General features: G+C 41.2%; 1 non-coding gene across 1 annotated transcript; it reads left to right on the top strand.

Annotated features, from left to right (window-relative positions):
- The first annotated feature begins 1,324 nt into the window (after nucleotides 1–1,324).
- Nucleotides 1,325–1,427, top strand: LOC132369454 (U6 spliceosomal RNA). The gene has a single exon (XR_009504429.1). It is a non-coding gene; the product is annotated as a U6 spliceosomal RNA (small nuclear RNA).
- The last annotated feature ends 15,238 nt before the right edge of the window (nucleotides 1,428–16,665 follow it).

Below are 16,665 nucleotides of genomic sequence, written 5' to 3'. Positions count from 1 at the left end.
TTTTCTCCCCTCTCCATCTCCAGCTCAGTGCCCTGGGTCTCTAGGTACATGGTAGTTACTCAAGAAATATTCATTGGTTGAAAGAATGGATGGATGGATAGAAAAATGTCTCTGCATCGTTATCTACCAGGGTGCCTTCCCAGCTTGAGAGAGAGCCCTCACGGTGCTTCCTGGCAGCTCTTTTTCAGGGGCCCACTAATCAAAGGGGCCTCTCTTAAGCCTATTTGGAGATCATACAATAGAATTTAATAATGAAGACACCGTTATTTACTTCTTTGTTTTGCAGAGAGCTGGATGAAAACCCGGCTTCCCTGGGCTCTGGGTAGAATTTCTCCATGAATGGTTGGCCAGTTTTGTGTTTCCATCACAGCTCAGCTCTGTCAGGCACCTTGGCTTCCACTTGGTGCTGGAACGGCTGTGCACAGCCGGGGGCCAGATAGGAGTTTAAATGACTCCTCTGGGGCTCTGCTTTGTTATGAGGTTGCTGGATTTTGTGGTCTTTTTAGAAGTCTTGGCAGCTGCTAGCTCACTCTAGATGCTATCCTTCCTCGGACATTCCAGGATGCCTCCCCCACTCTGAGAACTCCGCTAAGACAAGGGCCTGGGCTACTGACCCCTCAGAGTGTGGGAGGCCAGGTGCTCAGCTTTACAAAGCCAGGCCAGACTTCACTAGCACGGCTCAGTGACTAACTCTCCTGCTCTCCCCGCCCCTCCGGTCCATTCTTCCCTTTCCCGGAGCCAAGCCAGGCTTCTGGAGGCAGTCTCCCCCCTCTTCACAGATCCTCTAATTAACACTTCTTCTTTCCTCTTTTCCTCTGCTCCAGTTCCATCCGCAGCTTCCCAATCACAGCATTAAAAACCACAGGTCTGATCCCGCTCCTGATACGGCGTACCCGAGAGGGCTTTGAGCCAAGAGAAGACGGGCTCGTGGTCACGAGAAGCAGAAGGAGCCTCCCTGGGATGAAAAGAGGCCATGTCTGTGGCTCGCAGTGTTTGGCTGGGAAAAGTGCCCTCACGATAGTTGCTGCTGGGATATTAATTAAAGTGACTCCCCACACACTGCTTATTAGTGGCAAGGGAAAAAAGACCAAAAGAGCAGCCAGAATGAAGAAATTGTACAACACCTTGACCAGGTCCAAATGAACAAATTTGGACCAGGTCCAAATGAACATCATCTATGTGGGCAGATCACATTGTATGGCTCCAGACACCCTGGACAGGACTCACATCACCTGAGATTGTATAACCTCAGTCTAACCAGGACAAAACGCCAGACAAGCACACGATGAAGAGCGTGCTATCGAAACCACATGGTGTGTGGTGCTCACTTCGGCAGTAAATATACTAAAATTGGAACAATATGAAGAAGATCAACATTGCCCCTGCACAAAGATGGCACACAGATACGTGAAGATTAAAAAAAAATGGTGCGTGTGAGGGGAAGAGGGGATCAATGTCATAAAAGCCAGATTAAAGGAGGCTAAAAGACATGACAACAAAATCCAAGACCTGTCCCCACACTGGATCCTGTGCTGGAAGGCAGAATGCTAGAAAGGACACTGATAAGTCATCTAACAAAATCGATATATGGAGGGGAGATTAGATAAATGTACTTTGTCAGGTATTAAATTATGTTATGGAGTATTGCCATTCTTAGGAAATACACACTGAAACATTTAGGGGTAAAGGGCCATGAAGCAGGTAACTTACTCTCAAACTGTTCAGAAAAACATTATATTATACTTATTATAATAGATATAGAGATGTATATTATATATATGTTATATATAATTTTTTCTTAACCATTATATGTATGTGTGTGTGTGTGTGTGTGTGTGTGTGTTTTCTTATATATATATGGAGAGTGGAGAAACATGCAAATAATAAAGCAAGTAGAGAAAAATGATGACAATATAGGGGCTCTTGTACTATTTTTATTTTTGCAAGTTTTTTATAAGTATGAAATTATTCCAAATAAAAGGCTCAAAAATATAGCTACTGTTCTTCTGATTCTCACATATTCTTAGAGCCTGAACCTTCTGAACCAGAACAAAAAGGACATGAGGCAACATCTCTGTGAAGCCACTCAGGCTTATAGACGCTCATGAGCTAGGAAGTATTTTGAATTTACCTATAATTCTGAAGCAAGTGTTCTACGATGGCAACCACTTTGGAGGACAGTGGGCCGCCATGAGGGAAAGGCATCAAAACGGACTCAGGAAGGCACAACCTCATGCCAAGTCCAGTTCAGAAAATAAACAATGCCCTGCTGTCATGATCAACAAAAACAGAGACTGATTTTAAATTCCATTTTGGGGGCAAAAAAGTAGAGATGAGCATAGCACAGAGATTGAGTGTGGCTTGGGCGTCCAGTGGACCACCAGCTGACTCCTGAGGCAAGTTACTGTGCCCCGCTTTGCCATCCCAGCCTCAGTTTCCTTCTCTGGAGAGGCGTAGTCCTCAAAGGGTTGTTATGTGGTATAAACAAGGCAGTGCAGGTGAAATGCTAGGCATGTATGAAGTTCAGGCGCAGTCAGAACGCAGCAACCACTAGGTCGCATTATTATAAAGACAGGGTCCCATCCCCCAACTCTGTGCAGCTGCCAGATGCAGTCTAAGAGTTACAAAGGCTCCACTGGGTCAGAGCTCAGGGCCATCTGGGAGCTGTGGTCCTGGAAACATGGATTCTGCAGGGCAGGAAGGGGTCCTGAGTGGGAGAAAGCCTAATGTAGAGAGCCCCCTAAGCCACGTGGTGTTTGCTCCAAGGGCCTTCCCGGGGTTAAAGCTGCGGTCTGCTCAGGCCTCTGGCCACTGTCTGATGAGGACACGATACAGGCGTGCTTTATTCAATCAAAGGGCTGTGCATATTGGACGATTTTACCATCAAAGCCTAATCTCTGCTCGAAGAAGTTACCAATTCCTCCACTTAGGTCAAACTTCTTTGGCTTCCAAAAAATACTTTAAAAAGTGAAAAATGCCTTTAGAGAATGAACTCCCCTCTAAGAAATCTGGAAGGCATGAAGAAACCGGGGGCGCGGAGTGGGTGGGGTGGTGCCAGGGTGGAGAGGGCAATACCTCTCTTCTTGCAGCCTGGTCATCACCCAGTCTGGCTCTGTCACCCACCTTTCTGGAGGTGCCTGACGGCCTCTCTGTTACAATTTCAGAGACACTTACTGAGCCACATGTAGATTCTGATTTGGGCCCTAAATGCTTGTTGCCTGGCCATTGTTTGCCTGTTGGGAGCTGGTTCCCTACGTTGCTAAAATTCTCTTCCCATTGCCTTCTGCCTAAATTCTACTCTCAGCACATGGGACTTAGGATGGCCCATTGTCAACACAGTGCACCAAGGACAGGAGGATTTTTCAGCCAGTTCTTTAACTTGGTAAAGAAAAGCCCGCTCACACAGTATCTCCGACATTTTCATGCCCCAGCCATCTACTGACGCCACACTGGGTGCCAGGTCCCGGGCTCGACACTAAGGTGTGGACGCGAATGAGCCATCATCCCTGCCCATCGGGAGCTTGGCATCCAGCCAGTCAGGTGAACACAGACGGCTAAGGCAGGGTAGCACCGCGGCTCCAACACCACTGTTCATCAACGCAACTTCTGTGCCAGAATTCCTAAGCAGCTTACTGAAGACACGGCATCCAGGCCCCAAACCCCAGACCTACCAAATCAGTCTCTGGGGGTAAGGCCTTGAAATCAGCATTTTTAACAATGGAGTCTTAGACACTCCAATTCTGAAGGGCCAACAAAAGGCACAGGCCCCTTGGGGATCTATCTCTACCGGGTTCCTAGGAGCCCACAGGACTGGAGGAGGATCAATAAAATAGCACAACCCATGAGAACTCTTTAAGAAACGGGAAGCCTGGAACTTTGGGAACACAAGAGAGGGTGAAGAGGATTCACCGCACCCCAACACTGTACAGCTGGGACACCGCTGGGTGCAGCGTGGAAGGGAGTGACAGAGGCCAGTACACACTGGAATGGAGGCGCGGGAGCAGAAGTCAAGTGGGCAACGGCGCCACCTCCTGGTGTCAAGAGAGGGGGAAGCAGCCAAGGTCAGTGCCCTCCGTCCTGCACGACAGTGCTGCAAGCTGGGGCTCTCCTGAACCCGTCAGAAAGAAACTGCAGGACATAGAGAACGGACTTGAGGACACGGGGACTGGGAAGGGTAAGCTGAGATGAAGTGAGAGAGTGGCATGGACATATATACACTACCATATGTAAAACAGATAGCTTGTGGGAAGCAGCCACATAGCACAGGGAGATCAGCTCGGTGCTTTGTGACCACCTAGAGGGGTGGGATAGGGAGGGTGGGAGGGAGACGCAAGAAGGAGGGGATATGGGGATGTATGTATATGTATAGCTGATTCACTTTGTTATACAGCAGAAACTAACACACCATTGTAAAGCAATTATACTCCAATAAAGATGTTAAATAAAAAGAAAGAAAGAAAGAAAAGAAAGAAAGAAACAAAGAAAGAGACAAAGAAAGAAAAAGAGACTGCAGGGGGTGGGGTGAACTGTCTGCACCTAAGCTGCCAATGTCTCTGTGAGTTGTCTACGCTGAGAGGAACCTTTCTGGGCATTTCTGAAGTGTCAGGCACCAGAGCTGCTGTGGGCTTCATGACCGAGTTCCACTAGCGCCTCCTCCCCCAAGGATTCTGTTACAGGGCCACACGCTGTGTGCTTCTAGATCTGTATCCCAAAAGCCCCATGGTGAGACAAGTCCAAATGCGCAGGTGAGCACATATTACACCCAAGCCGAGCCGTCTACACTGGCTTCAACATCGGCCTCATTGTACATACTTGGTTAACGATTCTGTCCCTGGGAGATCACATGGCTACAACTAGATCATCCTGGCTCTTGATAGCCAGCCAGCCTCCAACACCACCAATTCAATGCTGCTTTTTTCCAAACTTTTACATTGGCTTCTGGAAACCGCGCTCACTTTAGTCCATTGAATCCCAGCTCTGCCACGAACTCATTGCGTGACTTTGGGAAAGTTATTTACCTTCTTTGAGCTTCAGCTGTTTCTTCTATTAAACTTGGATAATAACATGTATATCACAGTGTTGCTTAATAAATTTCAGCTCCTTTCCACTTCTCTATAGTTGAGTGTCATCAGTAATAGACCCATGATTTGCCATTTGAAAAGACACGTTTATAATCAGCCATTTTGTTCATATTTTCATATATTGATCTCAGTTTCAACATTTAGTTAATAGAAGAAACTGACACAGTATTGTGAAGAAATTATACTCCAATAAAGATCTATTTAAAAAAAAAAAGAAAGAAAAGACTTTAGATACAGCAGGAAATCTTCCAAAGATATTTTTCAATGGGTGGTAGGTTTTAAAGTGTCTCTAGGCCTTCCAGAATGGATGGTAGACAATTAGCCTGCCTCTTGCCTGAGAAATCAGACTAATTACTAGTGAGGCTTGACTAATGGGGTCCTTCGGGAACTCCCTTCCTAAATGAGAAATCTTTAACTTTTCACAAAAACTCAATCTCATTTGTGCTGCTGATTCCTAATATCTCTAAATAAATGCTTGGCCTCTGGGCTTTTGTAGTCAAATAACCCAAATCAAACCAGGCTGCTGTGCCAGGCGAAAAATTTATTTTGTGTGAATCTGCTGGAAGAAATGTTTAGAATCAGTTTGGAATCACCATAGGCAAAGACTAGCTGTAGCCCATTCGGAGGCAAGTTTTGTGGACATGGGCTAAGAAGTGAGTTTACCCCCGTTTGGGCTGAAATGGCTTGTTGAGATGCTCAAACAGTAAACACTGGCACGTTTCAGAGTCCCCAGTGTGCAAGAAGCTGGCTAGTCCCCTGACCCCAAGTCAACTGCCACACATAGACAGGTTCAGGGTTCTGTGTCTAAGGCAGAGGAGACAAAGTCCAAGAAAGCCAGTTACCTGCCCTGCATCAACCTAGAAAGGAGGCAGAAGAGCCTCAGAAGGTAGAGGAGTTTGAGGCGTGGGGCACCTTAATAATGACAGGGCCATCCACCAGTGGGAGGTCATTTGAAGATAGCCAAACTTGAAGCAGAGATACATGAAACGCTGAAAGGAAGAGAGGGAGAAGCAAGTCAGAGTATAGCAGAAGTCTGAAGAGGATTCCAAAAGTGACCCAGAGCTGAGATGAGACCTACATAGCTGGCTGGAGGGACCTGCTCCAGGAGAATCTCCAGTGACGTTGGCGGGGATATTGGAATGGTCTACCTACGAGTCCTCCCTTCGTAGTTCTCCCTCATCAAGGACTCTCACAACAACTCTTGAAATACAGGGTCAGAGTGGAACTTGGGATTCCTTTTATAATATTAAAATACATTAAATTACTTAGATGACCCCACACTCTTCCTCTGTTATATTTTTACCTGGTTCTTTCCAGAAACTTTAAGAAGGGATGGTTGTCCACCCATAGCTGCTTGCAATACTCTGCATCCCCAATCTATCCTGACTATGGAATGGAAAACATCCTTCTTTTTGGCTTAATAAAGGTACCATCCCATTTTTTTTTTTCAAAGAAAAAAATTGGTAGAAGATTTCAAGAAGATAAAACAAAGAGGGACAGAAATAGTTTTAGGACATAGGTTTTCATTGTAATGCAAGTGTTTGGCAAAAGCATCCAGTAAACCCCAGTTTCTTTCCCTTTCCTCCACGCCTTCACTTGGCCTAGAACAACCTGACCAAAATCATCTTTAAATCCTTCAGCATCTCCATTCTCCAGTTTCATTCTTAGCGCATGTACCTCCCCTCCAGGAAATAAGCTTAGGCAGAGGCCTCAGTCACCAGTGTAAGACTATACAGGTCATTAAAGGTCTGTCCCTAGGGAGAGCAAGAAAGACTCTCATTTCTCAGTGACCATGGCTCTCAACCCATAGTATACATATGGACCACTTGGGGAACTTGTTAAAATGCATAGTCCGGGACACTTCTTTCAGATTCAGTCTGGGTGGGTCTCAGGAATCTGCATTTTTTTAATTCTAGTAGTTAAGTCATTCTGAGTAATTCTGATTCAGGTATAAAGAACACACATCTGAAAGCCTGTTTTAGGGCTACATCAACATAATGACAGTGAACTTAGAGAACTGGTACCAACTCCTAAGAGAAGTAAAGGATCATTTCCCTCCACTTCTCTAGACCAAAAAGAAGTGATTCCCAGGATCTGGACCCTCAAAAGTCTACCTGGTTCAATCCTCCCTCTCCAAGATGGCACTCTGTGACCTCCGTTACCCACAACAGCTGCTGCCTCCTCTTAAAGATCACAAAAGAGCGAGATTCCACAGCCTCCCAGGCAAAGTCATTCCAGCGTTTAATTGCCCTTCAGTTCAGTTCTCTACATTTAATCAATCATCTCATTGCAAGACTTATCAACTCATGCTCTATTCTCTGTGGAGATGGAAAAACAACAAGCTAGTGTACAATTTCTAACCCTTCATTGTATCACAGAGTGTTGAAGCCAAAAGGGATTGCAGATATTATCTGACACTACCCTTTTATGCTACCTATGAGAATGATTGTCCAAAGACATGTATATATTCAGTGGGTTTTAGTTTCCATTGCCTACAAAACATCAAAAGGACGCTGTCCCGGAAGTAAAGGTAGCTTTACTAGCCCCCAATACTCTGTATTTTCTATTCTATTGTGTTGCCCTAATTTGGGGATGAGAGCATCCTCTTAGCCTTCTCTGTCTCAGAATACACATATAAACTCCTTCATTATTCCTCCAAAAAATGTATATTCCATTCTTGTAATCATTTTAGCTGTTTGTCTTCAGATTTTCCTTTGCTCCAAATAGGGTTGCCTGATATAGCAAATAAAAACTGAGGATACCTAGTTAGATTTGAACTTCAGATAAACAACTAATAATTTTTAGTAAATATTCTCCATGCAATATTTGAGACATGCCTACACTTAAAAAAAAAAGTGTTTATCTAAAATTCAGTTTTTACAGGGAATCCTGTATTTGATCTGGCAACTCTCATTCAAACATTCTAGAAGTATATCAATTAAAACTAGACACAGAACTCTTCCAATCTTTAGCAATTCGTCATAATCACGAAGGACACTCCCACCTCGTGGTCTTTACATTTGAAGCTCCCTCTGCTAGAGTGTTCTGCCCCCAAATACCTGTGTGGTTTGACCCCCCACTTCAGATCACTGTTCAAATTTCTACTTGTCAAAGAGGTATACTCCCTGGCCATCTTATAGAAACCTCAGCATCACTTTTCATCCTTCTTATTCTGATTGACTTTTATCACCTGCCATGTTTATCTATTTATATAGTTTTTATCTTTTCCCTTAGAGTATGAACTCCGTGACAGCAGGCACTTGGCTTTATTCATTGCTATATCCCTAACATGTAGAACAGTGCCTCACACACAATAGGTCTATATATTAGTTATTTAATGCTGCATTAAAAATTACCCTGAAGTTTAGTGGCTTAAACAGTAATCATTTATAATCTCTTACTGTTTCTGAGGTCAGGAATTCAGGAGTTGCTTGGCTAAGTGGTTCGGGCCAAGAGCCTCATGAAGTTGTGATCAGATGTTGGCTAGAGCTACAGACATCTGAAGACTTGATTGGGGCTGGAGGATCCACTGCCAAGGTGGCTCACTCATGTGACTGGAAGATGACGAGGGCTCTTGGCAGGAGGGTTCAATCCCTTTCCATGCCAGCCTCTTCACAGGGCTACTATGGTGCCTGTGTGAGGTTGTCTTCAGTCATACACTGTCGCTTCCTTCATATTCTACTGATCACATAGGCCACCTCTGATTCAATGTAGGAATAAACCTGTATTACTTTTCTACTGCTGCATAACATATTACCACAAAAGGAGCAGCTTAAAAGCACACAAATCTGTTATTTATAAGTCAGAAGCCTATGCAGGACTCTTTAGGCTTTTTGCTTAGGATCTCACAAAGCTGAAAACAGAAACATACACTCACAAAGAGGAAACAAATTCTAAAATTATAGACCTAAATCTAAACATAATAATTAAATGTAAGTGGTCTAAATATGCAGTTAAAAGATAGATATTGTCAGAATGAATTTTTTTAAATGTCCCAACTATATGCTGTACCCAAGAAACTAACTTCAAATATGATGATATAGGGATTCCCTGGTGGCGCAGTGGTTGAGAATCTGCCTGCCAATGCAGGGGACACAGGTTCGAGCCCTGGTCTGGGAGGATCCCACATGCCGCGGAGCAACTGAGCCCGTGAGCCACAACTACTGAGCCTGCGCGTCTGGAGCCTGTGCTCCGCAACAAGAGAGGCCGCGATAATAAGAGGCCCGCGCACCGCAATGAAGAGTGGCTCCCGCTTGCCGCAACTAGAGAAAGCCCTCGCACAGAAACGAAGACCCAACACAGCCAAAAATAAATAAATAAATAAAGGAGTTCCTTTAAAAAAAAAAAAAAATGATGATATAGGTAAATTTAAAGTAAAAGGATGAAACAAGATATACCACGCACACATTTTCAAAAAAGAAAAAAAAAAAAAAAAAAAAACTGAGTGGTTATGTTAATTTTAGACAAGGTGGACTTCAGAACAAAGAAAATGACCAGGTACAAAGAAGGACGTTCTATAGTGATACAATGATCACTTCACCAAGAAGACATAACAATTCTAAGTGTGTATGCACCAAACAATAGAGCTTTAAACATAAAGCAAAAATGCAAGAACAGAAAAGAGAAATATCCACAATTATACTTGGAGACTTGACACTCCTCAGTTACTGACTGAAGTAGTACACAGAAAATCAGCAAGATTATAGAATTGCTGGTTTGAACAATTACCATTGGCAATTGAACAGCACCATCAGCCACTGGCATCTAATTGATGTTCATAGAATTCTCCACCCAACAACAGCAGAATATGTATTTTTTTTCAAGTACACATAGACCATTCACCAAGATAGACCACATACTGAGTCATAAAAGAAACCTTAACAAATTTAAAAGAATTGAAATCATACAATATATGTTCTTTGACAATAATGTCATTAAACTATAAGTCAATAACAGAAAGAAAAACCAGCAAAATCTCCAAACAGTAAATGCTTACATTAGAAAAAAAATCTCAAGTCAATAATCTAAGCTTCCACCTTAATAAACTAGAAAAAGAGGAGAAAAATTAACCCAAAGGAAACAGAGGAAGGAAATACTAAAACATAGAAATCAATAAAATTGAAAGCAGGAAAACAATAGGGAAAAATCACAAAATCAAAAGCTAGTTCTTTGAAAATAACAATAAAATTGATGGACATCTTCAAAGACTGAAAAGAAAAAAAAAATAAAAAACACAAATTCCCAATATCAGGAATGAAAAAATATCATTATAGATTCGATATGCATTAGTAGGATAATGAGTAAATACTATGAACATCTCAATTTTTTAAAATTAGAAAAAATGAACCAATTTCTTAAAAAAATCAAACTACCAAAACTCACCCTAAATGAAATAAATAACCTACATAATCTTAAAACTATTAAATCCATGGTTAAAACATTCTGAAAAAGAAATTCCCATGCCCAGACTGTTTCACTGGTAAATTCCACCTAATATTTAAAGAAGAAATAGCACACATTCTACACAATGTTCTTCCAGAAAGCAGAAAAGGACAAAATACTTCCCAACTTTTCTTATGACACTAGCACTACACTGACACAACAGTACAAGCAAAGTATAGACTAATATACCTCATAAACATAGATGTAAAAATCTTCAGTGAAATATTAGCTAACCAAATTCAGCAATATAAAAAAATAATAGCATACCACCACCAACTGGAGTTTATCCTAGAAATGCAAGGCTGGTTTCAATAATCAAAAATCAATCAATGTAATCCACTCTATCAACAGTCTAAAGGCAGCACCAATTGATGCAGAAAAGGAATGTGACAAAATTTTACATCTATTCATGATTAAAACTTTCAGCAGACTAGAAAGAGAAAGGAACTTCTGTTAAAGCAGTGATGCCCAAACTTTTTGGCACCAGGGACCAGTTTCATGGAAGACAATTTTTCCACGGACGGGGTGGGGGAGGGGCAGTGGTTCAGGTGGTAATGTGAGCGATGGGGAGTGATGGGGAGCGGCAGATGAAGCTTTGCTTGCTCGCCCGCTGCTCACCTCCTGCTGTGTGGCCTGGTTCCTAACAGGCCACCAACCGGTAGTGGTCTGTGGCCCAGGGACTGGGGACCCCTGTATTAAAGGACATCTACAGGACTTCCCTGGTAGCTCAGTTGTTGAGAATCCACCTGCCAATGCAGGGGACATGGGTTCGAGCCCTGGTCCGGGAAGATCCCACATGCCTCAGAGCAACTAAGCCCATGCGCCACAACTACTGAGCCCGTGTTCCACAACTACTGAAGCCCGCACGCCTAGAGCCAGTGCTCCACAACAAGAGAAGGCACCGCAATGAGAAGCCCATGCACTGCAATGAAGAGTAGCCCCCGCTCACCGCAACTAGAGAAGGCCCATGCACGGCAATGAAGACCTAACGCAGCCAAAAATAAAATAAAAATTAAAAAATAAAAATAAAGGAGATCTACAAAAAACCTCTGCCTAACATCATACCTAGTGGTGAAAGGCTGAATACTCTCCCCTTAGATCAGCAACAAGGGAAAGATGACTGCTCTTACCATTCCTATTCAGTATCACACTTGACATCCTAGCTACTGCAATGAGGTTATAAAAAGTAATAAAAGGCTTACAAGTTAGAAAGGAAAAAACTGTCCCCATTCACAGACAGTATGATTGTCCTCAAGGAAGAATCTGAGAAAGTTACAAAAAGCTCCTAGAACTAATAAGTGAGTTTGATAAGGTCACAAGATACAAGACCAACAAACAAAATAATTCAACTTCTATATATTAGCAATGAAGAATTAGAAACGCAGTTTTTTAAAAAAATACTACTTACAAAATGAAATCTTTATCAAGTACAAATATAATAGTCAGCCTTAGATTGTTTTTCCAACTCCTACTATACGAAAGCCTTTAAAAGTTCTAAAGTTCAAAAATAGACAAAACTAAGCCATGGTGTTAGAAGACAATAGGTCTTTGGGGAGGAGAAAGGATGTAGCATTTGGGGCAGGTCGCAGGGGGATTTCTGGTTTCTCTGGTAGTACTCCATTTCTTGACTTGGGTGATGATATGTTTACTTTGTGACAATTCACTAAAGTAAACAACTATGAATTGTGTACTTTTCTGAATATGCATTCAACATCAACTTTTTAATAGTAATGATAAACATAAAAAGAAAATATAGAGGACTGTCATTTGTTGAAACATTTGTAAAACTGCATTTTGAAATTGCAATTTGCATTTGGCATTAACCAGAATGATCTGAGAAGTATGTTGATTTAATTTAACCTTACCTAATTTACAAAGATCATTAGATCTCCATAAAATCCTTTTGTTTCATAAAATTTTCCTCGCCCTCACCCATATTTCCCTCACCATTATTACCTATCAAAGACAGCAACTGTTTTTACAATGGTAACGTTAATCATCCTCACAAAACTTGAGGATGCTTTCATTTGGGGGGGGTGGGGTCTTAGGGTCAGAGAGTTGGGATAATCATCTTCCACCTACACAATGTCCACCTTTTGTCTTGTTTCCAGCATCCCCAATTCTATTTCCCACTCTGTCCTCCCCCTGCCCCCAAACATAAGAACCTAGAGAATGTTTCCTTGAGATTATCTTTGGATGTTACTATATTCTTTAAAATTACAAAGGGTACAAAGTTACAGTTATACAGGATGAAGAACTTCCGGAGATCTAATGTACAGCATGATGATTATAGATAATAAAACTGTATTGTATACTTGAACTTTGCTAAGAGAGTAGATCTTAAATGTTCTCACCCCCCACACACAAAAACCGATAACTATGTGAGGTGATGAATATGTTAATTAGCTTGATTGTGGTAAACGTTTCACAATGTATACCTGCATCAAAACATCATGTTGTACACCATAAATATATATATACATAATTTTCATTATATGTCAATTATACCTCAGTAAAGCTAGAAAATTATGTTTTTATGTGTATAAATTTTTAATTTACATAAATGGTTTGTGCTATAAATATTATTTTTTTTTTTCACCCAACACCACGGTTTTGAACAATCATCTCTCCAGCTATGTACGCTTATAGTTCATTATTTCTGACTGCTACAGAGCTTACTCAATGTGTATCTACTACTTCTGTGATGAATAACAAAAAAGCACTGTAAACCTCCTACCCATGTCCTATGCAAAAAGATTCTCTGTAATAAATATCCGGGGTTGGGATAGCTGGGTCATAAATTATGTATATTGATCTTTGTTAGGTACTGCCAGAATACCACACTCTAGTAGAATATCTCATTATGCTTTCAGTTTGTATTTCCCTGTTAGTGAGGTTGAGTATTTCCTTCATAGATGTATTAGTCATTTAGGTTACTGGTTTTGTGAATTGCCTATTCATATTTTTTGCCCATTTTTCTACTAGGCTTCTAAGTACTTTTTACTGATTTAAGTAAGTCTTCCCAAAAGCACAAAGTAAACAGTTGATAATTTTGACATCAAAATTAAGCATTTCTCTTCCATGAATAACACTATGGGCAAAACTCAAAGTAAACAGACAGTTAACCAAATGGAGGAAGATACTGCAGCATCTAAAACATCAAGGGAGTCTCCATTCTAACTTATTCAATCCTCCCAATGAGCCCAGAAGTCAGTGCCCTTAAAACTCCCATTCATAGGTGAGAAAACTGAGACCAGAGACACTATATAACTTACCCATGATCAGAGAGCTAATTAGAAGATTCTTCGATTCAAAGGTCTATGCTCTGGGACTCCTGGTTTCCGTTTCCACAAGCAAGGAGCTTGAAGTAGCCACTTGGTCTTAAGAAGTAAAAAGCTGACAGGCTGAAATGTCAACTCTCTTGGATCCATAAGAGAGGGGAGAACACCAGGCAAACTGCAGCCTCCAAGCCTGGAGAGACAGGCAAATACCGGGAGTTGCAGCTGCTGGAGCAGATTCACAAGCAGAAACAGCTGCGGGAGCCAGTGCTGGGTAGGAAAACCTGAACTACAGTCGACGGCTTGCTGGAGGCTCAGTGTGGACCACAGCTCTGAGAGTTAAAACTCCGTAAGGACCTGGTCATGGGGGGCCCACAGTACTGTGAGATTTACCTCCAGGAGCTTGACCAGGTTCCCACACCAAATATCAGAGAAAAATCCCTCATCCGTCTGTCGGGGGGAGGGGAAAAGCGCCACGCCCTGCAATGCGCCAGAGCGCTCTGTTCTCTTTAACAAGGCCTGAACTCGGCGGGGAAAGTACTTATCAGAGCCTGACCTGCTGGGGTATTTTCAGAGTCTAAGTGACCAGGGGAAGGGAAATACCCAACTCCAGCCGGCTTCTAAGCCATCCTGTACCACCTCAGGGGGGAGAAAAAAAAACTGAGAAACAACCAAATACATCACGTCTGGCTATCAAGAAAAAATTACAAGATGTACCAAAAGGTAAAAAAACACAACTTAAAGAGACAGAGCAAACATTTGAACCAGACATGGCAGGGATTTTGGAATTATCAGACCAGGAATTTAAAACAACCGTGATTAATATGCTAAGGCCTCTACTGGATAAAGTAGACAGCATGTAAGAACAGATGGAGAGTGTAGGTGGAGAGATGGAAGTCCTAAGAAAGCACCAAAAAGAAATGCTAGAGATAAAAAAACATTGGAACAGCAATGAAGTAGGCCTTTGATAGGCATATGAGTAGACTGGACACAGTTGAGAAAAGAATCTCTGAGCTAGAGGATATAGTGAGAGAATCCTCAAAAACCAAAAAGCAAAGAGAACAAAGACTGAGAAGAAAAAAAAAAGAACAAACTATCCAAGGACTGTGGGACAACTACAAAAGGTGAAACATACATAGTGGGAGTACAAGAGGGAGGAGAGAAAGGAAGAAAAGAAATATCTGAAACAATAATGACTGAGAATTTCCCCAATTTAGTATCAGACACCAAACCACAAATCCAATAATCTTAAGAACACCAAGCAGGATAAATGCCAAGAATAAACAAATAAAACAAACAAAATAAACTACACCTAGGCATATCATCTTCAGAAACTACAGAAAATTAAAGATAAAGGGAAAATCCTGAAAGAAGCCAGAAGGAAGAAACCTTTACCTATACAGAGGAGCAAAGATAAGAATTACCTCTGACTCCTCCTCAGAAACCATTCAAGCAAGAAGAGAACAGAGTGGAAGACCTAAAGTGTTGAAAGAAAAAACCCATCAGCCTAGAATTCTGCACCCTGTCAAATCATCCTTCAAAAATGAAAAAATAAGGGCTTTCTCAAATAAAAATTGAAGAAATTTGTTGTCCAGTAGACCTGCCTTGCAAGAAATATTAAAAGAAGTTCTTTAGAGAGAAGGAAAATAATATAGGTCAGAAACTTAGATCTGCATAAAGGATGAACATCAAAGAAAGAATAAATGAAGTAAAATTAAAATTTTTATTTTTCTTATTCTTGATCTAACAGATAACAGTGTTCAAAATAATAACAGCAACAATGTGTATTAGATTTTATACACACACATGCTTTTGTATACTTATATATAAGTGAAATGAATGACAGCAATGGTACAAGGGACCGGAGGAAGGAATTAGGATTATTTTGTTATTATAAGGTACTCATACCATCCATAAAGTGGTATAGTGTTATTTGAAAATGGACTTGGGTTAATTGTAAATGTATATTGCAAACTCTAGGGCAACCATTTTAAAAAGTATTTTAAAAAAGAAGTATAACTGATACACTAAAAAAGAAAGAAAATGGAATCATATAAAATGCTCAGTTAAAAGCACAAAAGGCAGGAAGAGTGGCAGACAAAAATAGGAACAAAGAACAAGGTCAACAAATAGAAAACAGTAACAAATATGGTAGATATTAATTCAATTATATCAGTAATCACTTTGAATGTCAATGGTCTAAATGCACCAATTGAAAGAGATTGTCAGAGTGGGTCAAAAAACACAACCCACCTGTATGTTGTCTACAAGACACTCACCTTAAATATAAAGACCCATGTAGATTAAACATAAATGGATGAGGAATATGCCATGCTAACGCTAATGAAAAGAAAGCAAGAGTAGCTATACTAATTTCAGACAGAGCAGATTTCAAAGTAAGGAAAGTGATCAGGGATAAAGAAGGGCATTATATGGTGGTAAAGGGGTTAATTCTTTAAGAAGATGTAACAATTCTTAATGTGTATGTGCCTAACAACAGATCATCAAACAGGCAAAAACTAATAGAACTGCAAGGAGAAACGGATGAATCCACTATCATAGTTGGAAACTTCAACACCCCTCTCTCAGAAATGGACAGATCCAGCAGACAGATAATCAGTAAGGACGCAGGTGAACTCAACAACACCATTAATCAACTGGCTATAGCTGACATCTACAGACTACTTCATCCAACAACAGCAGAAGACACAATTTCCTCAAGCTCTTATGGAACATTTACCAAGATAGACCACATTCTGGGCCATAAAACACACTTAAACAAATTTAAAAGAACAGAAATCCTATGAAGTTTCTCTCAGACCACAAGGAATTAAACTAGAAAGCAATAACAGAAAGATAACTGG

This window comes from Balaenoptera ricei, chromosome 7 (genome assembly GCF_028023285.1).
Source record: "Balaenoptera ricei isolate mBalRic1 chromosome 7, mBalRic1.hap2, whole genome shotgun sequence".
NCBI classification, from domain to species: Eukaryota; Metazoa; Chordata; class Mammalia; order Artiodactyla; family Balaenopteridae; genus Balaenoptera; species Balaenoptera ricei.
This window is presented reverse-complemented; position numbering and strand designations above follow the sequence as displayed.